This window comes from Lactuca sativa, chromosome 6, assembly GCF_002870075.4.
Source record: "Lactuca sativa cultivar Salinas chromosome 6, Lsat_Salinas_v11, whole genome shotgun sequence".
Taxonomy (NCBI): Eukaryota; Viridiplantae; Streptophyta; class Magnoliopsida; order Asterales; family Asteraceae; genus Lactuca; species Lactuca sativa.
In genome coordinates this window covers 138415134-138441135 of record NC_056628.2, presented here as the reverse complement: position 1 = coordinate 138441135, position 26002 = coordinate 138415134, and the positions used below count along the sequence as shown (strand labels likewise).

The window sequence follows — 26002 nt, the reverse complement described above, 5'->3', positions numbered from 1 at the left end:
GTGTGTTTGAAGCTTGAAAAGAGGATCTTTGGAAGGAGAAGACGTGGAGGAGAAGGAGATTGGAGCATTTAGAGTGTGGAAATCAATACTTATCTCAGATATAATCTTCCAGACGTACCCAAACCGTCATTTTCCTTATAAATTTCCTCTATTGGTTGAGTTTTAGGGTTTTCTTGGAATATCAAGTTGGTATGATGAGCTATGGGCTAGATTTGAAGTTGTAACTTCAGATCGGACCCTCTTTGGATTCTAGAAACATAAAGTTACAGTTTTGATCGTGATTAAGGTCCCTATTGAGCATGAAGCCCCATTAAGAGCTTAGATTTGGCATTTGGAGCCTATAAAGCCATGCATGCACGTAAAGTTTGCATGACTCAAAATAGGTCCCTATTGAGCATGCCCTAGAAACTTGGCCTTCAACACAAAACAGGATCGCCTCGTGATTAAGGTCCCTTTTGAGCATGCCCTAGAAGCTTGGATCTGTGAGTTGGAGCCGTTGCATGACTCAAAATAGGTCTGTATGGGAAAAGGACTGAATGGACTCGGCGAGTCACATAAAGATGGTTGTGAACTCGACGAGTTGGATGAACAACTCGGAGAGTCCGATGATGATTTCCATAGACTCGACGAGTTGAAGAACAACTCGGCGAGGCGGATGAGTTTTCTCCTGGATATGTATGCGTGTGTATTCGTCAAGTTGCAAGGAGGGAACTCGACGGGTGGCCTTAAAGTTTCATCGAGAATCAAAGGAACTCGACGAGTCACCCTGATGACTCGGCGAGTTGGAATGTGTTTCAAGGAACTCGACGAGTCGAGGTCAACATGGATTGTTGACCTTGACTAAGGACTTTGACTTTGATCAGGGGTTGACTAGTAGGTTATGGAGTACCTTATAAGGTTAAGGACTTACGAGTATATTGTGCTATAGGTAGTGGGGCTTGTGTCAAGTGATCCGGGAGTTGGAGTTTACTTTCCGAGTCGACATCTCTGAGGTGAGTTACCCTCACTATATCGATAGGGTCTACGGCACCAAGGCCGACCCTTTAGTTGTTATTGTTATGGTATGCTATATGTGGTTATGATCTGTTAGATCGGAATCAGGGTAGACAGTATGCTATGCTCTTATGATCCGTAGGGATTGGTATGTTAGTGACCTGCTAGGACGGTACTCTAGTTATGAGAGAATTCTATGATTGATGACCAGTGATAGATATGCTTGATGTTTGTATATGCCAGTATATGATAGTTATGCGCACATAGTTATTTGTTTTTGGTTGGGTTGAGGCGATCCTGTTTTGTGTTGAAGGCCCACACACCCTATGAGCGGTCCGGGGAGACTGTAGGCCCACGTGGCGAACCAGTCATGCCGAAGGCTCGGGATAGATCCAGATAGACTGTAGGCCCCGCAGGGCGGTCCAGTCAGGCCGATGGCCCAATATGCATGTTGATTGACTGATTGTTACTGATATGGTATTGCCAATGTGGTATTGGTATTTTGGGTGTAGCTCACTAAGCCCTCGGGCTTACAGTTTTCAGTTTATTGTTTCAGGTACTTTAGGAGATCATGGCAAGGCGCACTACTAGAAAAACAACCTTTTACGACGCTCATTGCGCGTCGTAAAAGGCTCAAACGACGCGCAAATGCGTGTCAAGGAAGGCCCTGTCATAAAGAGAGACGACACGCTTTTGCGCGTCGTCTATAGACGACGCGCATTTACGACGCTCATTTACGACGCGCAATTACGACGGGCGTTTACGACACGCAATGCGTATCAAGGAAGGCCCAGTCATAAAGGAAGACGACATGCATTCGCGTGTCGTAACCTTACGACGCGCGTGTTAATGACACGTAATGCGTATTAAGAAAGCCCCTGTCAAGAAAGGCCATGTCATAAATGAAGATGACACACATTTTTGCGTATCATAATTTTAAATGTTTAAAAAAAATCTTTATAGGTTTACTTATTTTCTAATTAAATTTGTATTTAATGTTTCATAACTGAAAATAAAATATTATATACAAAAAATAGAATCCATTGCTTAAATTTAATGTCATACAATTCTATTTCTTACAATAAATAAATTTGCATCTAATCTACTATGTACATCAAATTCCAACTAAGTAACTTCACTTGCAGGAGGAATCAACTCCATGCTTCAAATCACCAATAGAATAATAACAAACTGCACCTAGAGTAGACTACCTTCTTTTGGCTCCATTACTTCCCTAAGAGATTGACTCCTTCCATAACACCATATTGTAATTCCTCCTTATGATTGGTATTGAAAATATCACAGAACTTGGTGTATTCCAAGATAATCTGATATCCTTAGTGCTAGGAGATGTTGGTGGGCATTAACTAATCGACCATTGAGAACTGATGGTGTAAGCAACTAAAGAACATATTAAAAGCATTAATGTAATAAATAATAATTATGAAATTTAATATATTAATGACATAATCAGTTTTAGCTAACTGATAGAGTTGTTATATAAATATGTTATTAACTAATGTTATCATATCAACATTACAAACAACAGATAAAAGATATAGCACCTTGAGTTATAGTTATGATTTAACATAAAAAAAATGATATTTTAAAATATTTGGTGCTAAAATTAAAAATAATCACCTTTGCGTTCCATTCCATGTTCTTTAACTTCCCATTTAGCATTAGCAATTCGATCAGCATACCTGCCAAGGGGCAATTTAGACCTTTACCAATTCATATTTTCAGACTCTGCACTTTTCTTCATAATCCATTTGGACACAGTTTCACAGTCCACAAGGCGATGAGTTTCTTTTGTACACTACAACAATAGCAACAAAAATATTTTATCTTTTATATAGAAAAAACATAAACTAATATTTTAAACTTTTATAAAAATGCATGAATTATGATACTCACATTCCAACAAAAGTTGTATGAGCAATAGCAAGTTACATTATAGCTTCCACTTCCAAGATCAAACTCAATAGCACAATCACGTCCAGGAGCAAGTTAGAAAAATCTTTTTTTAAAGTAGCCAACAAGATTCAGACTACAATTACAGAAAAAAAAAAAAAGTACCATGTATGGTCAAAACAAGATTCGGACTACAATTATAAAAATCTTTTTTTTAAAGTAGCCAACAAGAGTTATCAAGAAAATAAACTTACAGTGACAGATCGCAAATATCTTCTCTAAAACAAATCGAATATTTTGGCCTTCGGGAGCTTTTGTAGTGTTTCTATATAATCCTATCAACATATTCAAGACCCCATTGATAACACATAAAAAGAATTCTATAATTTTTATTCGTTAACAAAAATAAGAAAAAAAGTTGAGAGCTTTGAAATGAACACCTGGATTTCATCCGCCTCCTCAGATATATCAGCATCCTTCCCTCTAAGTTTTCTTAGGGTTGCATCAAACTCTTTCTTTCTTCCAATCTTTGCCTGCATGCATGATGTCAAACATAATTTCTTGAAGATAAATTAAACAGCTTCATGAATCATGATACTTCACATACCAGCCATCTAGGAGATTCTGGTACAAAGAAAAGTCCCACTAATAGAACAGCACAAGGGATTAATCCTGCAAACAGAACACTAGAATTCATCACCTTTTATTTTCTTTATCCATAAGAATGCCACTAGTAGTAAATAAATATAATTTAGACTAATTTAAAACCTGTCAATGCCAAGGTCCTCCATGTTAGCATTGTACCAATTATAAAGGCAACAAACACTCCTGTACATATCTTGAATTCCACTAATAGTAAATAAATTTAATTTTGGTGCACATCCCTGTAGTGTAGTGTACCAATCAATTATCAAATCAATTTTTTATTTTTTTATTACAAATATATGGTGAAAATATGTATCTCATAGTCAAGAGGCTTGCAGACGTGTCTCGCGTGCAACAAGTAGGAAAAGCAGAGATTTTTCATTTTTATTTTTTGTTGTAGGAAGGGTATATCAGGCAACATTTAAACTTTAAATGCTCCCCTCCTTTACTTCCAATTTTCAATTTCCTATTTCCTAATAATAATTAGTTATACTTGAAAAGGGTGTGAATATCAGCTGTTGTAAAGAAGCCTCTTCCATTAAGATCTAAACATCAATAAAGATATGTAATTCCCTCTGGAGTGTCTTTGTTTTCCAGGGCTAGAACAAAGTCAAGGAAACTCTCAATGCCCATCTCCCGAGCATTTCCTCTTCCCGTTTTACCCCTATGCACATGATCATCAAAAGTTATTGGACAAATTAATATCACAAGTCATTTTAATATATATATATATATATATATATATATATATATATATATATATATATATATATATATATATTATCCAATTGAAAAAATAACTGAAAAAGATAAAATAAGAAAGTAATTCTTAGTTCTTACCCCTCTTGATAAAAAGCAATAGAACAATGTTCGGGTGATGCCTGATATAAAAAGCAACCATGTAAGTAAAGTCTGAAAGCATGAAATTCTTATGCATTAAGAAAAGATTTCATGCAGCAAATAAGTTATATAAAGAACATTAAGATAGAAGGGATTTACTAGTTGCTATTCAAAAAGTGCAAAGAAGACTCTGTAGCTTTTGATTCTTGAAAACTTTCTGAATTCTTGGAAAGACTCCCGACTGATTCTAAAAACTATTAAGTAATCAAATGCCCTTTATTATCTATAACATAAATCAAAACTCATAGTTTTTTGTTCAGTTTCTTTTCATTTTGTTTTTTGGGTGATGTGTAACATGGTTTTCTACTAATATATATAAAAAAGCCACCATATGAACCAAAAAGAGGAAGTTTATGCCCAAGAACTCTAAAGAACATAGGGGGTTGCTATAGCAGCAGTAAGATACTACCTGGATGGATGCTCGATCATCCTCATGAGGAATGACATTGTCTACATCCATGGTATCGATACCTGTAGAAGCAGCCAAATCTCTATTAACTGTAGTTGATGGATGCTCTTGGATAGCTGATGAGTGAGCAACAACTGTTTCACTATCACCCATAGTAAATAGGTGATTGATTGTATCTTAAACCTGTATAGAAGATAACAGCCGTGAACAACCAAGGTAACCATACAAAGGTGATAGCAGTTCCAAATTCTCAACCATGTAACATCTAATCAGTCCAAATAAACACAAAAAGTGCCAAAAGTTATATATTTTAACTAGGCAATACAAGTAGAGGTCTAAATGAAGAACTAGATAACCTAATCATAATAATATTTCCAGTTAGCTATATTTGTGATACAGTTGCATGAAGAAAAAAAAATTCGCCACAACTTTTGCAAGAGTAGACTCAGTATGTTAAATAGGAATACAATATTGAAACTTGAAAGCCTACGAAACTATATCAGTGTTTGTTTGAGTGTGGAGTACCTGCTACATAATTAGAGATAATCCATTCATCAGCCAAGGAAACTCTATACTCTAGTCGTTTTATAAGTTCTTCAGTTAAGCTTTCTCATTAAAGTTTCCATATCTCTGTAACAATCAACCTTAACGCAAACCCTAAAGGTTGTCGTCTCTGTGGCAATTAACATGCAGAAGTTATATATTAAGCAGTAACAAAACCTAAACAAAGAATACCAATTGTATCTTTTGATTTTGATCAACTGTTAACAGTTATATTCCTTTCGTTATCCTATATCACTTTTCCGTCCATATGAAGCCCTTCGGACCCACACATATTCAAAGTTCACAAGTAAGATCAAGTGAATAAGTGAATCTCCGGTTGCCTCTGTATACATTATCAAAAAAAATGTTAAAAACCTTATGCAAGTAGGGTCTTCTGATAGCAGTCCCAAAATCAATAATCTTTGAATCAAATTCTTTAGCCTTCTTGTACAGCTCTTCTCTAATGGCAATATAAGACTCCACCTCTTCAGCTTCTATTACGCCTTCACTTACAGGTTTAGAAGGTTTTTCCACTGCATCCGGATGAAATTCCCATTCATTTTCTTCAATATTGGCTTCGTCTTTAGAATTTGTTGCAGCTGCAACTTCCTCAGCGGTTTTTAGTTCAGATAAAGGGCGACTTGCTATTAATCCCTAAAGCTGTAAACTGTAGGAAAGAGTATGACCATGTTTAGTTTATTTTGGACCTAACAAAAGCTAGAGGCTCTTCTACGTAAAAAATTGTATATCACCTGTTATAATAGCGGTCCAATTGCTGATTAGGATGCTCCGATATCCGTGTGTGTATATCAATGCAAGATTGGAACACTATTGTTGTTGTTACTCGTATTCGATGTATTTATCCCATAAAGGAAAAGATATATAGGTAATCAGTTCCAACATAAGCTCGTATTTGATGTATTTTGAGATCAAAATCAAAATGTCGCCATCGTTAGATTAACTGCCTGGCACAAGATCTTGTTCGATTAAATTTCTGAAAGAAGAACGCAAAAAACTGGGAGGATATAAGAACCAAGGTCGCCAGCAGGTGGGGCGAGCGGAGGTATCGAATGTTGAAGAGAGCACTCCCGTTTGGTTTCTTCTTGAAAAAAAACCCCTAGATTTGGACGCCTTTTGTAATTGAGGATAATGGATGTGCGTTTGGTAAAAGAATTATAAAATGACGCCTTTACAATCCAGAAGGTGGAGGATAGAGATGAGAGAAAACCTGGTGGAGAAGGAGAGACGAGAAGGTGGTGGTGTGGATTAGGGGTTGTTCAACTGGTAGCTTCGATTAGGGGGTGGAGACGAGGGAGAAGAAGGTGGGGGTTTAAAAAATTTGGAGATTTCATTTTCCCTCTAAGGAGAAGCGCGTTCCTTAAAAAAATATAAAACGACATTCATAGACGGCGCACCTTTTAGATAAAGTGCCCTTCGTGTTTTTAATTTTTTTACATGAGACACTAATTTAAGGGCACGCAATAATGTGCAACCTAAATTCTTAAATTTTTTAAAGAGATAACATTTTTTTTAACGTCACTCTCTTTTGCGTAACATAAATCTCCGAGTGTCGTTGCTTGCGCGTCGTAAAAGGGTCTTTTTCTTGTAGTGGCGAAGGCGTGACCGTACCACTCCTCATCCTTATGTTATGATTTTGTGACACTATGATGGATAATGATTCGAAAACATTTTTGTAAACAATGCTATTTGGTTTTTATTTATGATTGAAAAGTTTAAATTTGGCGTAAAATTTATGGATGTTACAAGTTGGTATCAAAGCCTTGGTTTGAGTGAATTGGAGGAACTCTCGTGTGAATTCAGTCTCAAATCAAGGAGATTTTCAGAAAGTAAGTTTTTGAAATGGTTTTCAAAATAAAGGATGGAGGATGTAGAGGGTACGATCAGCCGGAGCCTGTAAGTAAACCCCAAAATACCATATAGTTATTTGATATTATGATATGTTAGAACAGCATGCTAGTGCTAGGCTAGGGATCTTCAGGAATCACATGATAGATTTGCCTAGTTACATGATGCCTATTAGCCTAGGGTTTCTTGTATGTGGAATTGACATCATAACTGTAGATTTTTAGTGTATGCATCACGGTTGTTCATAATAAAGACCTTATAGCCTGAAAATGTTGATTCGACCTTTGGGTTGGATTGGATATTCGAAAGTCTATTGGTTCCAGTGTTACGTACAGCTAGCATGCACTGGCGCGGCAGGGGATGATGGAAGTTTCATGGATGTGTGAGTCATGATAAGTGGTGAGACTAGGTGCGAGATAGTTGGTATTCCCCTAGAAGTGAGGGTTGAGCGCATTTCTATGTTGATAATATTGTTAGGGCGTTGTGGTGTTACTTGAGACAAATATGGGTAGGTGTGGAAGGTAGTATGGGCCCGTACTACTTAAAGCACAGGACCCATATGCTTAGCAAGGAAATCACAACCCCTAGGGTTTGTGGGTTTTGGTCTCCCGACATTATGTTATTTATTTGATGACTTGTATATATATTTCAGTATGGTGGTGACGAGACGTGTTGCTTCTGGATCAAGATCAGGATCGGGGTCGGGAGACTGAGGGTTGGAGGTGCCGGTAGCACCTAAGCCCGTGGTACAAATAGGGACCAAGGAGTTGGATGCCAGGATCCGGGAGATCATGCAAGACAAGATTGTTGCTATGTTCCGAGCACAGCTGCCAGAGATGTTTGGGTCGATTAAGACCGCAATGGTTGAGTATTTTGTTGAGCGATATGCAGCTCTAGCAGAGATAGCTGTCGTTGCAGCCACTTAGGCTGTAACTGCGGCAGGGGTTGGAGGAGGAGCCGGCAGGGCTTTCCAGTATCGGGACTTCGATAATACGAAGCCCCCGACATTTGATGGTACACAGGATGCGATCAGGGCTATGTGGTGGTTGTCTGACGTGGAGGGCTGTTTCTTCACGTGCTCATGTCCTGCTGACCAGAAGGTCAGGTGTGCTCTGAAACTGCTTAGGCTCGGGGCAAAGGACTAGTGGAGATTGAAGACAGGTTCATATTCTGATGATTAGTGGGATGCTATTACTTGGGAGCAGTTCCGGGATATGTTTTGCACCCGCTACGTTCCGCGCGTGGAATGGGAGTGGCTTGCTCAGGAGTTTTTGACATTGAGACAAGATGGGGAGTCGGTGATGGAGATCACCCGGATGTTCACTGAGAGGGCTATGTTTTGCCCAGAGTTTGCGTCAGAACAGTCTCAGATGACTCGTTATCTGAGTATGCTTAAGATGGATATATGGCAGTTTGTGGCTACACAGCGTTGTGATACCCTCCGGGACCTTCAGGAAGCCGCGAGGCAGCGTGAGTTGAGATAGAGCAGCAGCTGAAGGAGCAGCGTCAGGCACCGGCACAGTCTCAGCCGGCGCCTAAGCGGTCTAAGACCGCTGATACACGGTGTGGGTCAGCAGAGCCGCACTTGTGGAAAGTGTGGCAGGGTTCATTCGGGAACTTGTAGAGCAGGAAGTGGGTGCCACAAATGTGGAAAGGAGGGGCACTATGCCAGGGCTACCATCAGCCCGCCCCTCCCACAGATATGAGGATTTGTTACCATTGTCATCAGGTTGGTCATGTGAAGACCAGTTGTCCGCAGCTCGCCGCGAAGTCGGTGCAGGGTTCTGTGCCAGCTACTGTAATGATTTGAGACGGGAGGCCAGTTAAGTTGGAGCCTCCGAAGGCTCAGGGTCGTGCCTTCCAGCTCACGACCAAGGAGGCCAAGTCAGCACCGGATATGGTTGCTGGTACGTTTCTATTCTCTGTCTCAGTTATCGTATTTGTGTTGTACTTATTGGTTGTACCTATGATTATGTACGTTTTTAGTAAATTCTTTGCCTGCTTTGGTTTTGTTTGACTCGGGGGCCAGTCGGTCATTCGTATCTCAGACTTTCACTAGAGGGTTTAGTGTGCCGATGGATGATCTTGAGTGCCCGTTGCGAGTTTCGATCGCCAAAGAGCACGGGGTTTCTATTTCTTCGGTCTACCGGGGATGCGAGTTGGAGATTTTCGGGGTGTCATTCCCGATAGATTTGATTCCTATCCCCATGGGGGATGTATGCGTGATTGTAGGGATGGATTGGCTTAGCCGTTTTGGCGCCATGATCGACTATGAGGGATAGCGGGTGGGGGTTCGAACCCCAAGTGGGGGAGAACTTGTAGTATTTTTGTCACAACAATTGGTATCAGAGCGGGTCTTCAAGATCAAGGTGATATTTGAAGAATGATTCCCGGTTTGGCAAATTTTGTCGTAATTTGATCAATTTTGGTGAGTCTCTCTCTATGATCTCTCTTAATCTCTTTGAATCGTGCGTTGCGTTCTTAATTTTTGATCGTTTGACTCATTGGATCAAATGTTCTTTGAAAACCCATTTGTTATGATCCAATAATTTTTTCGTTGATCAAAGTCCGATCCAATCTCATATTTGTTTGTTCGACTCGATTTTACAGTTGTTCGTTTGAATCGAGATTTGAGCTCAAAATTCATTATGATCCATTTATTTTGATTTAGCCAAAAATTTTGACATCTTACTGTTCATAAATGAACTTGGAGCCCAATTCATACTCTTATTTGATAATTTCGATATGTGTGGTTATCAACAGCCCAATATTTTGTTCGTTTATGATCCAATGTACGAATCTGTCACTGTTCATGTTTAAATTTGAGCCCATACATATTTTTTTATCCGATATCTTTGATGGAACCCAAAATTCATCCAATGTGATTTAATTCTAAAATTCGTTGTTCTTTGTTTGATATGTACGTACGCTTTTATCGGTTGTACCATAATGTTCTTGTAATCAGCTCAAACATATTTTGACTTGTAATCATAATGTTCTTGAGTTTTCTTTTTCGCTTATGAAAGTTGATCAACGATTTGCGATTCTGAACTTATGAATTGACTGAATCTGATTTGGATAATTATCAGTCGATTATGATCGAGTTGTAGTTGAGAAGTCAACAATTTAGTTTTTGATTTTGATAAAATCGGTCAAGAACTCGATGAAGAACAGTTGAAGAATGTTACGATTTATGTTAAAAATGGGTGTTTGATCCAAAATTGGATTAAAGATCAATAGTTTTGTTGTTTGTCAGGGTCAACCAAAAAGTCAAAATCGAGTTTACATAAATAGAGAAGTCTGATGATTTTGATTTCGTATGGTTGATAATCAAGTTTGGTTTGTTGATTCCGTTCATTCTGTGATTTTGCAAGCTTGATTTGTGTTGATTAAGTTGATATCGATTGAAGTAGTGAACGAATAGATGTGTTTGTTCTTGATGTCGATGAGTTTGGGAAGAACTGTAAGGAACAAAGAAACGATTTCGTTCGTTTTGGGTTAAACTGAAAAGTGAAGAATGAAAGTAGTGGAATCAGTTTTGGGATAAACTGAAAAAACGAAGGGTTAATGATCGATTTGGGTTAAGATTCGAAGAGTGAACTGTAAAATCAAATGGTTGATCACGTTTGTTCATTGGCATCAACTGGAAAAGCGAAGCCTATTTGGATTTTAATGAAATCAATTTGGACGACAGGGCATTACATGGTTAATGAACGAAGGATTGGTTTTTGGTGATTGATGTACGAAGTGAAGAAGAACTGTAAGAACAGATGGTTTACACCAAAAAGCGAAGAATTGGTTTGGGTTACTAATTTTCGAAGACTAAGTTGGTGTTGGTTTGGGAAAAACTTGGATTTGTACGAAGAGATGTTAAAAGATTCATACGAAGGGTGTTTGAACGAAGGATCTATTGATTTTGATGATTTTGGAACGAAGGGTATATGAATGGATTGCAAAAGGCGAAGGGTAATAGATGAAAAAAAAAACGAAGAACTGGGTTAACATACGAAGGGTATCATTGTGCATTACTGTTCACAGTCACTCTTCGTATGCTTGATATGTTTTGTCAAAAAGTCTTCATATGAATTAAAAAGAAGGAAGATAGAATTTTTGAAAATGGCCCTTATTGTTTTGAATAGTTGACAAATGGAAAAAGGCTTCGTATGATTTGATGAAATGGCAAGTTTTCGAAAACGGCCCCTGATCCTTCGAATTTTTGGCACTTCGAACATTAACACAATTTCTGAATATTTGACACTTTTCACCCGATTTCAAAAAAAAATTTGGAGCTTCGAATATTTGCGGAATCTTCGTATGAATTGTGAACAAAGAGCAGAATTTCGAAAATGGTCCCTCAGACTTCGAATTTTTGGCAGTTTTCACCCAAAATCGAAAAAGGACTATTTTTTGCTAAAATTTGAAGATTGTGCATTTCAGGCCCCTGCAGTTTGTGCAAATTGACGCTTTCTACCCAGATTTGGAAAAGGGGGAGAGTTTTGCATATTTTGCTGTTTTGGGCGCAACGGGTCACTGCAGAATTTTGAAATTGACAATTTCTACCCATTTTTGAGAAATTTTGTCAAAGGCGATCCGTGAAAAATTCCACATGTTAAGGGCTTCAAGATCAATGAACAGCAATGGAAAAACAAATTGATTATTTTTTGGGTTTTCCGGATTGAAGCTCAAAGTTTATGCCACATGTTAAGGGGGAGTTTTGACATGAAAAATTCCGAATATAGCACGTTCTTTTTCCTTTGGAGTTTTATAATCAAATTTCGATTATAAAAAGGGGGAGAAGTTTTATATGGAAATTCGAACTTGAATTTTTCATATTACGCGGATTTGAAGACCGAAGTGATCTTGAAGTTTTGAAGCCTACGAGATGATGTAATTGGATGTTCGGAAGTGATGTATTCGAAATGGGTTTGGTTTTATTGAAGATTTTTGGGGTGTGTTTTTATGCGCAACTTTTGGGTGATTATTTGGAGTTTGGAATACTCTTAATCATTCGTTGCTGCTCGGTTTGTAAGGTCTCACATCCTAGAGCCCAAATTGAAGAGTCATGGAAGAATTGAAGATTGAAGTTCGTTTCGACATGTGTCACCTTTGAGGCTCGAACCGCGTAGTGCTTGATTTTGGAAGATTTGAAATGGGTGATTCATTCCTAACTTTGAGGGGGAGAATGTTGGGGTGCAAAGCTCTTCATTCATGACTTTGTAAATGTTTGACTTTTGTAAAACCCACTTGCATGTGGTGCTTTAGCCTTTAGACCCATTTGATTGTTAGAGTGAGAGAGAGGCATGTAAACCCCTCTATATAAGGTGGGTTTGTCCACTTATAGAGGTGTGCTTGAGAGATGTAGAAGTGAGTGTGTAAGTGTGTGTTAATTATGTAGTCTAGATCTAGTCCTTTTTGTAACACCATATACATTCAATATATCTCTTAAACACCCAAATCACCATGTTCAATTGTGCAAGCTTTAATTCCGCATGCCAAACCATGTTCTTTGTCACTACATATGGTGAGGGCACCAGGTTGGGATCAGGGTTTTGTTCGGCAGCTAGGGCTCAACAGTATATTCAGCCGGTGTTGACACTCCCCGAGGGAGTTGAGGGTTTTGTGGTATTTTGTGATGCGTCCATCACAGATTTGGGGGCAGTCCTCATGCAGAGGGGATGAGTGATAGCTTATGCATCGAGTCATTTGAAGCCGCACAAGATGAGATACCCCACGCAAGATCTTGAGTTGGGAGCGGTGGTCTTCGCTCTCAAGATTTGGAGGCACCATCTGTACGGGGTCCGTTGTACTATATACAAGGATCACAAGAGTTTGAGACACATCATGAATCAGCCGAACCTGAACATGAGGCAGCGCAGGTGGCTGGATGTGGTCAAGGACTATGATTATGAGATCCTTTACCATCCTGGTAAAGCGAACGTAGTTGTGGATGCTCTGAGCCGTAATTCAGTTGGGTCCTTTACCCCCAGCCAAGTGTATGAGGATAACGGTGGATTCCCCGCTGGTGGGTTTGGTCAGGGATGCTCAGATTGAGGGTATGAGGCCGGAGAACTGGAAGTTGGAAAGGATTAAGGGTGAAAGCGCCCGGTTTGTTCAGGATAGCCGCGGATTGTTGACCCGTTACGGTCGGGTTTGGGTTCTGATGTCCGAAGGGGTCCGGCAGACAGTGATGGAGGAGGCTCATAAGTCTCAGTTTTGTATTCACCCGGGAGCCACCAAGATGCACTGTGATTTGAGTTCGAGTTATTGGTGGCCTGGTATGAAGCGAGATATCGCTTGGTTTGTTGAGAGGTGCTTGACCTGTAGGATGGTCAAGGCCGAACATCAGAGGCCGCACGGTAAGCTGCAGCCTCTAGAGATTCCCATGTGGAAGTGGGAACTGATCGCGATGGATTTCATCACGAAGTTGTCGAAGACGGAAAAGGGGTTTGATGCTATATGGGTCATCGTGGATCGATTGACCAAGAGTGCCCATTTCCTAGCCATATGGGAGAGTTCATCGGCAGAGAAGTTGGCCGACCTGTACGTCCGCGAGATTGTCTCTCGCCATGGGGTCCCATTTTCCATTGTTTCCGATCGGGATGTCAGATTTACTTCCCGTTTTGGCAGAAGTTCCACAAGGAACTGGGCACGAGACTACATTTTAGCACGGCGTTCCATCCGCAGACTGATGGGCAGAGTTGATGGGTTTTGAGCATTCTAACACTTCCTAAGTGTACATGCAACCCTGATAACCTTGGATCTATGTTTGTCTAATTATCATGCAAAGTTGAATTCCAAGGTTATATTCCTATCTAGCATACATGGGGAACAATTTTTAACTTGAATGAAATATAGAATAACTTACCTTGTTGTTGCTTATGTTCCTTGAAACCTTATGAGCCTAGCACCCCAAGTGTGATGCCTCAAATGCTTCACACAACACCAAATGCTCTTGGAAAGACTTTTGAGAGAACACACACTTCTTGAAATTGGCCTAGCCCTCTTGTTTCATATGTGTGTTAGATTTTGGTGGAGAATGGGATTCTTATATAGTGTTGACACATCTAGGGTTACACCATGTAAACCCTAATGTGTCATGACTCTTCATTTCCATGACCCATGGGTTTGTAACTCCCATGGAGCATCCTATGGGTGGAACCCAACTTGATAATCCATGGAGCCTCTTAGCCTACTATACAAGATATGAATGATTTACATAATCAACCCATATATTTAATTAGTTATCTTTTGATCACTTAATTAATTCTAAATTAATTCTTGATCAAACTAATTAAATAATATTATTAATATATTAGAACTTATAATATATTAATAATCTCCAAGTGTTATTTCTCTCATTTAGTCTATCCAATTGCATGGTGCCATGCAACCCAAATGGACCATGCCGGGTCGGGTCAAGTACTGACCAGAAATAGTTATGGACTTAGACACCTTATCCAACAGTCTCCCACTTGGATAAGTCTAATAACTATAACTCCAGTACTTCAGGAACCAACCGGCAATCGTAGCTCTTTCAAGGTCTCTCAGAACTGAGAAGATGTTGATACGCCATTTAAGATAAGTGATCATATAATCCTCTGTTCTAGATATCAGCCGGACAAATACATGGAACAATGTCTTACTTATTGTCCAGCAGTTTGTTTCTCGATTTCCGATTTGTTTGACAAAGAACTTAATTGAACACATCAACTTAGTTCTGACCGGTCCCGGTACATAGGTCAAAACAAAATCATCGAGGGGCCCAGATATCAGCTTCTAAGCCAAGAAGGAACAGATAAACTTCGACTCATATGTTTGTTCTACCACTCATTGAATTATACACAAAAGCACGTTTTATAACATCGAGTTACCAATGCATTTTCGTACAATGAATGCATAACCAACTTGTAAGTAACAAATCATATCTCTAGGTTTGAAGACTTATATGATATTACCGTCTCACGATCACTCGAGATAAATTCCATGAAGTGATTCCAGTGAGCGTGGGTTGAGTCCAATGCTCATAACTTATGAGCACTCATGATTGTTGTAGCCTTGTCCAACACCTTAGACCTCTGCAACCAATCATGACAGTCTTGATTCATACCTACTTCCTGATGGGTTTTAGTCCTAAGAACATCCTATGTGCTCATACAAACCCTAATGTTTGGATCTAGGTTTCTCTATTGTACATGCAAGTTATCCAAGACTATAAACCCTAATTCTAGCATACAAGTAATCATATTAACATGAGAATAGGTTTATAATATTACCTTGATTGTTATGTAGCAATAACAATCCCAAATCTCCTTGTATTGACTTTGGAAGGCTTAGAGTCACAAGTGTCACTCCTCTAATGGTTCACAAACACCATAAGCAAGAGGATGAAGAGGAGAGAGGTTAGAGGCTGGCCAAAAACGTGTGAAACCCTAGAAGGTTGCTTGTCCACGTTTTTGGTCCTTAAGGGGTCTATATATAGTGAGGCAATTAGGGTTATCTAACAAGGAAACCCTAATTTGGTTGCTTAAGCCCTAAGCAACCCATGGAGCCCTTTCCTTAAGGCCTTGGACGATTTCATATGGGCTTCCCCCATAGAATTCGTCCACCTTATAATAAAAGGCAATCCATGGCCCAAATTGCAATTATCCTATAATTACAATTCCAGTCCCTTATGTTTAATTAATCTCTTTTAGTCACAAAACTACTTACCAATTAATTATTGACTAATATTAATTAAACAATATGATTTCTCCTTTAATATATTATTCTCATAATATATTAATAAATCATATTTAATCCTTTCTCTCCATAATTCATCCTATCAAGTTGCTTTGGTGAAGGCAACCCAAAAGGACCATGCACCATCGGGTCAAGTACATACCAAAATAGTTATGGACTTAGACACAAATCAACACTTCCGACATATGACCGACTGTGGAGGTTTGAATAATATGTTACACCAAACAAAATTATTCTGGAAGTCAAAACATGCAAAAGAAATATAATAAACGATCGACAAGAGATAGCAACACTTTACTCATAAATAAAACACCTTTTATTCATCATCTAATGTCAATTACACTTTACAAATTTCTAGGTTATCTAACTACTAAATCTAATATCATCCTTCAGCCCTATGCTCCGAGCATGCTGGAGATGCTTAACCCGAGTCAGTCCCTTCGTGAGGGGATCTGCTGGGTTCTCATCCGATGATACCCTCTTTGCCACGAGGATTCCTTCTTCTATCCGATGTATGATAAAATGGTATTTTCTGTCGATGTGTCTGGATCTCCCGTGATCCCTTGGTTCCTTGGCTAAAGCAACAGCGCTTCCACTATCACAGAAAATTTCCATTGGCTCTTTAATAGCTGGTACAACTCCAAGGTCTCCAATGAAGTTCTTCAGCCATATCGCCTCTTTTGCCGCCTCGCTATCTGCAATATACTCTGATTCACAAGTTGAATTAGCCACTGTCTCTTGCTTGGAACTCTTCCAAGAAATTGCTCCTCCGTTTAGGGTAAAGACCCAGCCCGACTGAGAGCGGAAATTATCCCTATCAGTCTAGAAGCTAGCATCACTATACCCTACAACTCTCAAGTCATCACTCCCACCGAGGGTAAGGACCCAGTCCTTAGTCCTCCGTAGGTCCTTGAGGATATTTTTTTACCGCAGTCCAGTGTGCCTTGCCAGGGTTCCCCTGATACCTGCTAACCATGCTCAGTGCAAAGGCTACATCAGGTCGAGTACACGTCATTGCATACATGATCGATCCTACAGCCGAAGCATAAGGTATTCGACTCATTTCTGCAATCTCAGCCTCAGTACTAGGGCTTTGTGTCTTACTCAATCTGGTGTTACTCTGGATGGGTAACTCTCCTTTCTTGGAGTCCTGCATGCTGAATCTCTTCAGCACCTTATCCAAGTAGGTACTCTGACTAAGTCTAATTAGTCTTTTACTCCGATCTCTCAAGATCCTTATCCCTAGAATATAGCCAGCTTCTCCTAGGTCCTTCATAGAGAAACACTTCCCAAGCCAGGACTTAACTTCCTGCAGAGTTGGGATGTCATTTCCTATGAGTAGTATGTCATCCACATACAATACCAAAAAGCTAACTATACTCCCACTAGCCTTGACATACACGCAAGACTCATCTTCACTCCTAGAAAAGCCAAATTCCTTGACCTTTTCATCAAAGCAAAGATTACATCTGCGAGGTGCTTGCTTTAATCCATAAATGGATTTTTCAAGCTTACACACTCTATTAGGGTACTCGTTGCTGACAAAACCCTCTGGCTGACTCATGTAAACATCTTCAGCCAACTTTCCATTAAGTAAAGCGGTTTTGACATCATTTGCCATATTTCATAGTCATGAAATGCAGCTATGGCTAACAGAACCCTAATAGACTTAATCTTGGCTACTGGAGAAAAGGTCTCATCATAGTCCACTCCAGGAATTTGAGAGAAGCCCTTTGCAACCAGTCGAGCCTTATAAGTGTGTACTTTACCATCCATGTCGGTCTTCTTCTTGAAGACCCATTTGCACCCTACTGTCTTACGACCTGGTACATTCTCAACCAAGTTCCAAACTTTATTATCATACATGGACTGTATTTCGCTGTCCATTGCCTCTTTCCACTTGGCTGACTCAGGGCCTGCCATGGCTTCCGCGGAACTATTAGGTTCATCCAGACCTATCAATGTCTCATCACTGATAAGTGTATCACCTTCTGCAGTAATGTGGAATCCATAGTAATGCTTAGGAGCATTCCTAACCCTTGTGGACCGCCTCAGAGGTACAGACTTGGCAATTGGCTCAACAGGAGTTTCCTCCTCAAGTTGAGTGCTAGAGTTTGAAGTTCCTTCACCGCTTGACTCTTGAATTTCTTCAAGATCAACTTGCCTCCCACTGTTTCCTTGGCTTATAAACTCTCTCTCTCTCTCTCTCTCTCTCTCTCTCTCTCTAAAGAAAGCCCTCCTAGCTACAAAGACCACATTTTCACTAGGTCTGTAGAAGAGGTAACCAAAGGATTGTTGTGGGTAGCCGATGAAAATACACCTCTCGCTTCGAGGTTCGAGCTTATCATGAGTCTCGCATCTCACGAAAGCCTCGCAACCCCAAATCTTGATGTGGTCTAGTTTAGGTACTTTACCAGTTCACATCTCGTGAGGAGTTTTGGCAACTTTCTTTGTAGGGACTAGATTAAGGATATGGGCGGCAATCTCTAAGGCATACCCCCAAAACGAGATTGGTAGCGAAGCTCGACTCATCATGGAACGAACCATATCCAACAAGGTTCGATTACACCTCTCAGCCACACCATTCAACTATGGTGTCCTGGGAGGTGTCAATTGTGAGACTATCCCACATTCCCTTAGATAGTCAAGGAACTCTGAACTAAGATACTCACCACCACAATCGGATCGAAGCATCTTAATGTTCTTGCCCAATTGATTCTCGACTTCCTGTTTAAATTCCTTAAACCTTTCGAAAGTCTCTGACTTATGCTTGATCAAGTAGACATATCCATATCTACTGTAATCATCAGTAAAAGTCAAATAATAACGATTAGCATCCCTTGTGGCATGTTTGAATGGTCCACACACATCCGTGTGTACATGGTCCAACAAACCTTCACCCTCTCACACGAGCCTGTGAAGGGTGACTTTGTCATTTTTCCATGTAAGCATGATTCGCAACTATCATCTGACTTTAGGTCAAATGACTCCAAGACTCCATCCTTTTGAAGTTGGCCTATGCGTTTCTTGCTTATATGTCCAAGACGACAATGCCATAATGATGCTTTATCCAAGTTATTATTAACAGAATCAATACACAATACATTATTTCCTAAGTTATCAACCACAAATACTGTTTCATACACGCCATCACAAGGTAATGCTTTAAAATAAAGAACATTATTAAAGAAAGCATTAATCGAACCAACTTCATTATCAAATGAAAAGGTGAAACCTTGTTTATTCGATGCATGAAAGGAAATAATATTTCTTGCCATTTCTGGCGAATAACAACACTTATTCAAATCTAAACTAAACCCACTACTTAGCGATAAAGTATAAACTCCAATCTTGGTGACAGGTAAAGCTTTCCTATTCCCCATGATTAGGTTTATTCTTCCTTGCTCCACATTCTCACTTCTTCTTATTCCCTGCAAGTCACAACAAATGTGAATACCACAACCGGTATCTAGGACCCAAGATTTAGAATGGGGTGAGTTATTAGAAATGACAGTGTAAATACTTGCATGGATGGGTTTAACTTTCCCATCCTTCACATCTTGCTGGTATTTTGGGCAGTTCCACTTCCAATGTGATTTTTCATGGCAATAGAAGCATTCAGCCTCTTTTGGATCAGAAGAAGGAGTAACGAAACCTTTCTTGGTTCCACTTGAAGAAGATCCATCAAGGGTCCGAGCCTTGGTACCCTTTGAAGAGCTCTTTCTCTTTTTCCCTCGACTTTTCCCGATTGCCAAAACCGGAGTAGAGATTGGAGTAGGACTGTTAACAGCCGACTTCCCCTTAAGACCTGTTTCTGCGGTCTTGAGAAGTCTTTGAAGTTTGCTGAGTGTGACCTCTTCCTTATTCATGTGATATGTCATGCGGAATTGATCATAGCACGATGGTAAGGAGTGCAAAATGATATCTATTGCAAGCTCCTCAGGGAAGTTCACATTAAGCTTCAGCAATCGATCCACATACCTTTGCATTTTCTACATGTGGCTCGTGACGGATTCCCCATCCTTCATCATGGTTGTTGTGACATCCCCAATTTCACGGCCAGAAAAGACCGATTTCGTTTATGCTTTTTAAAATAAAATCAGAGTATTTCATTAAAAGTGTTGCGAAATTTGTTCCCAAAGTCAAACATGATAAAAATTTATCAAAACCTTGCTTTAAGAAATATATATTTTTATTTCATAACAAAACCTCGGGATGTCATGTTCCGATACAGATCAAAAGCATAAACAAGACATTATAAGCCTTACAACAGTTATTTATAACTAATGGCCTATAATCCAAAATCACTCATCATCATCATCCGACTATGCTCGGGGTCCACTACCTGTAATCATACAAAGTTGAGTGGGTCAGGCTCTGAAGCCTGGTGAGCATATAGGGTTTTCAACCCACAATACATAAATTTATTATGTTTAAACATCAATCAGTCAACCAAATTACCCCAATTACCCATTCCCGTTATCCTCACGTTACGTCCCTAAAACAACTATCACAAGGAACCTAGCCTAAGGATTTTCATTAGGGGTGACAACATTGCTTTCTCAGCAATTTATGTCAAATAAAACAAACACCGGGGTGACAACATTGTTTTCCTTCAACAATTTATGTCAAATAGGCACAAAGTCACATTGTCGCCAAGATTTATCTAATCGGCACGACGTCACATCGTCACCAAGATTTACTCAACAGGAACTAACAACATCGATCCCCACATACTAACTTTATACAGTGATCTTACTAGATCTAACCTAAAGAATTGATATGAACAACTAACTAACTAAACTGCTTCAGAAATCCTCTAGCAGTAAACAAGGATCGATAAAGATATTGAATGAATGGACTAAGTTTAACTACGAACCTTTGTTCGTAAAAGAAAGAACCACAAGACAATTAAGTCAGGGGTAGTTATCAATGCCTAGGCTGTGGTCTGAATATCGTGAGGTATATAACCCCCAAACGCACCCTATCCAGCATCGAACTTTGCCTAGGCTGTGGTCTGAATATCGTGAGGTATATAACCCCCAGATGCACCCTATCCGGCAATGGAAACACTAACTAATGCCTAAGTTGTGGTCTGAATATCGTGAGGTATATAACCCCCATACTCACCCCTATCCGGCATCGGAAATGAAAACACTAACTAATGCCTAGGCTGTGGTCTGAACCCCCAAACTCACCCCTATCCGGCATCGGAAAGGAAAACACTGACTCATGAAGCTCGTCCGATCACTTCACAAAAGAAACGAAGACTCCAAATCTCTTCAAAATAAAAGCATAGGGAAAATACTAATAAAGTACTCCCGTACGCTCCCGTACCCCGACATGTAATAGTGTCAAAAAGAAGAATTAACGGATGAACACATAGTTCAAAAACACCTAAGGAACATATAGTTCAAGAACACTTTATGAACATATAGTTCAAACATATATACCGATTACGAGTCTACTAATGTTCCACTAGACTATCTAAAATAGTCTGTGGCCGTTGTCTATACTCTGTTAGATGACTAGATCCTGTTAGATGACTAGATCATCTTAAACATCGATACCTCTCATCACTTTATTTTATCACACACCAACTAACTACCCTTGTTCTACCCAACATATTTGTAGATAAAAATATATATACAGTTTAAAACTTGTATAGAATATCAACACAACAGTCACCTCAAATAAACAATTAACATATTTACACGTAACACGTATTTAAGGTAAATACTTCATATCTATGTGTAAATTGAAAGTGAATATACACTCACATGATTTGATGATAATCGGGCAGCAATTCGTTTCCTAAAACGATCGTTTTTAATAAAACCGAGAGTTTTATTAAGAAACCGGGCTCTGCGAAAGGTCAGGCTTCGAAACCGAAACGATAAATTTTTCAGGCTTCTCGGGCACTTCGTGGAGTATTCCGGGCTTTACAATCGATACGGGGGCTTTGCGGGATGTTAAGGTGAAGAAAATATGAAGAAAGGGGTGAAAAATGGCAAATTTCCAAAGTTACCCGGGAAGGCTCGCAGCCTTCTATTTATAGGGAAGACCTTCTGATCGGACGGTCAGGAGTCTTCTGATCCGACGGCTGAGAAGGCTCGCAGAGGGGGAGGCTCGCATGAGGGCTGCGCGTGCGAAGGAGCTGCTGGCGGCCTGTGATTGGACCGAAGTTCGGATCCGATGAGGGAAGCACGTGGCTTCTGCGAGGGCTCGGACACGAGGGAGAAGGCACGCGTCGGATCTTCACTGGACCACTTCGGATAAGGCCATGTGCTCGGATGACTCAGCAGCTTCGTGACTCAGCAGCTTCGGTGACTCAGCAGGACACGTGTCACATGCGAGGCGAGGGTGACGTGGCAAAGTGTGACTATGCGAAATTTCTCGGTTTTCGCGCCAAAACTTCTAAAATCCATAACTTTCGCATATGAGCTCCGTCTTTGACGTTGTTTATATGCACGCGTAGCTAAAATTACGATCTACAACTTCCGTTTAGACTTCGTCGGCTAATTTTGACTTTAAATTTTATATTATTATTTTTAACAGACCGGGACGGGAAATCCGTTAAAAATTCATAACTTCTTCATCCGACGTCCGTTTTCGTCAGACTTTTTACCGTTGTGCTCCTAATGACGATACCTTCAATTCTCGTTTAGGTTGTGTCGGCTAAAAATCGCTCGATCTAAAATTCGAGTTTTTAGCTGTCTACCGATACGCTGAAACTTCGAAAAATCATAACTTCCTCATACGAAGTCAGATTTGGGCGTTCTTTTTATCGAACTTCTCGGTTTAACGAATACTATGACTTTTGTTTAGATTACTAAGGCTAAAAAGTAGTTTATCAAAAACTCACTTTTTACGACATTCAGCACCGTGCCGGTTTTGTCGCGAAACTTCGACAGGTCATAACTTCTTCGTTATAACTCGGATTTCGGCATTCCTTATATCCCCAAAATCCTTGTTTCGACCACTACAACTTTATGTAAAGATATCGGGCTTATCTCACACTTTAATTTTGACGCTTATTTTTAATTTTAATTAATTAAACCCTAATAATTAAGCATAAAACACATAATTCACATAAAATTCACATAATTCCTTTTCATTTCTTCTAAATGAGTTACAAAGGTTAACCTAGACCATTATGTCAATATTAATGCCTAGCCTAGAAACACGGGCGTTACAGTTGTTATCATGGAGTAGATGATTTCATACCTTTCTTGTCGTGCACTTTGATGGTATCTTTCCATCAGATCTTGGTGCATTTCATAAGGGTAGAAATCCTCATAGGACTTTTGGAATTCTGCTGTCATCGTGGCCATCATGATGCATGCCATCTTGGTAGCATCCCTTTCATGTGCCTGAAAGTCAGCGATTTCCTGGGGAGTTGCAGTGGTCTCATCAATCTCCTTAAGCTCCTTGTCAAGGACATATTCTTTGTCCTCGTAGCGGGTAATCATCCTGATGTTTCTGATCCATTCATTGAAGTTGGATCCATCAAAAGTGACTTTCCCACACAACTTCATAAGGGTAAAGGAGCCATTAGGATTAGAGCCAGAAGCAGCATTGTTTGAAGACATCTGAAGGAAAAAGGACAAGATTAGTTTAGATATTTAGAGAGTCCTTAATAAGACACCCAAATGTAATATTAAGGCTAAGATCCAATCACAATATATTATAACTTAGAAGAGGTATGCCGTAATCCAAGCTATAACATATTTGAAAGGTAGGTGAATGATGATTCACCAATTTCCACCACGAAAAACGAAATATTAAATATTAGGTTTTTTGATTGGTTCTTAGAAATTCCTAGATTCTTTGAGATTCAATGAACTTTTCAAAGGCATGTTTCAATCTCGAGTGTGCCCTCCAAGTTTTGTGACTGGGATACAGAGGATCACAAAACGAGGTGTGAAGTAACCATGCAAATCACTTGGTACCCTTAAAGTTTATCACTCAATCGATGTGCTGGTAAACCACACACGCTCCACCGATACTATAATAAACCTTAAGTCACCCTTTACCTACCTTGTTAAGTCCAAGTTAGTGTGCCGGTTAACCACACACGCTCCACCAACGACTTAAACAAAGTGTAAAGTGTAATTTCATGGATTAGCACTTTATAATATTCATCATACTTTTAATGAGAATTAATAAGTCCTTGTCCTACCCGTTCGGCTAACAACCCTCCACCAGTCAAGCAAGCGGTGGGTGAGAGTGGACACCCATTAAGTTGCCATTTTATAGGCAACAACCTTATACCCACCTTATAGACCGGCTTCGTGAATAAGGCGTACTAGCGGTAAGACGACTTTAATCTTATACATACATATATATATATATATATATATATATATATATATATATATATATATATATATATATATATATATATTATTAACTTATAATATTATAAGTATAAGGGTAGAATTTTAACTTTCAAAATTCTAAGGGTTGGAACTAAAGTTTTAGCATGACTTTACTTGTTCCAAAACTTGAGGGCAAGTTTTGTAAACTTTCAAAACTTTTCATTTCTTGTAACTTATGAGTTTATTAGAGTAATAAAATTGAAGACTCTTCATTTTTCTAACTCTTGTGTTCTTTTAATGGTTTTAACTCAAGTGACTTTTGGTTTTCCATAACTTGAGGACAAGTTATGGACTCCATTAAAACACATTATGATCAAGAATTAAACTACCACATAGGTTACAAATAATTCCTATGATCATCTAAACATCATAAGATCAAGAACATGAACATGAACACTTTCATGAATCAAAACTACACTTAAAACTTTGTAATTTTGATAACTAGTTGTAAATGGATTAGAAAAGACATTACACCATCTAAAACAAGTTTTCAAGTACCAAAACAGTTTAGGGTAATGTTTCAAGTCCATTTCCAGCAACTAAAGTCGAAAATCTGCACTCTGTGGCTCCTACTCGCCGAGTGCATGAACCTACTCGGCGAGTAGGTTGAAGATACAAGTGAACTCGGCAAGTCTCCCCATGGACTCGGCGAGTTCATCAGGCAGACAGCAAGTTTTTCGACTTTTTTCAACTTTTAAGCACAAATAACAAACAAACAAGCCTAGGCTCTGATACCACTGATAGGTTTTGAGCATTCTAACACTTCCTAAGTGTACATGCAACCCTAATAACCTTGGATCTATGTTTGTCTAATTATCATGCAAAGTTGAATTCCAAGGTTATATTCCTATCTAGCATACATGGGGAACAATTTTTAACTTGAATGAAAGATAGAATAACTTACCTTGTTGTTGCTTATGTTCCTTGAAACCTTGTGAGCCTAGCACCCCAAGTGTGATGCCTTAAATGCTTCACACAACACCAAATGCTCTTGGAAAGACTTTTGAGAGAACACACACTTCTTGAAATCGGACTAGCCCTCTTGTTTCATATGTGTGTCAGATTTTGGTGGAGAATGGGATTCTTATATAGTGTTGACACATCTAGGGTTACACCATGTAAACCCTAATGTGTCATGACTCTTCATTTCCATGACCCATGGGTTTGTAACTCCCATGGAGCATCCTATGGGTGGAACCCAACTTGATAATCCATGGAGCCTCTTATCCCACTATACAAGATATGAATGATTTACATAATCAACCCATATATTTAATTAGTTATCTTTTGATCATTTAATTAATTCTAAATTAATTCTTGATCAAACTAATTAAATAATATTATTAATATATTAGAACTTATAATATATTAATAATCTCCAAGTGTTATTTCTCTCATTTAGTCTATCCAATTGCATGGTGCCATGCAACCCAAATGGACCATGTCGGGTCGGGTCAAGTACTGACCAGAAATAGTTATGGACTTAGACACCTTATCCAACAAGAGTGAGCGGACCATTTAGACCCTCGAGGATATTTTGAGGGCGTGCGTCATTGATTTCGATGGTAGTTGGGATTCCCACCTACCGATTGTAGAGTTCGCCTACAACAAC

At 39.3% G+C, this 26002-nt stretch overlaps 1 non-coding gene across 1 annotated transcript; it reads right to left on the bottom strand.

The window, feature by feature from the left end:
- Positions 1-3861: 3861 nt before the first annotated feature.
- Positions 3862-3993, bottom strand: LOC111881959 (small nucleolar RNA snoR104). The gene has a single exon (XR_002847005.1). It is a non-coding gene; the product is annotated as a small nucleolar RNA snoR104 (small nucleolar RNA).
- Positions 3994-26002: the final 22009 nt, after the last annotated feature.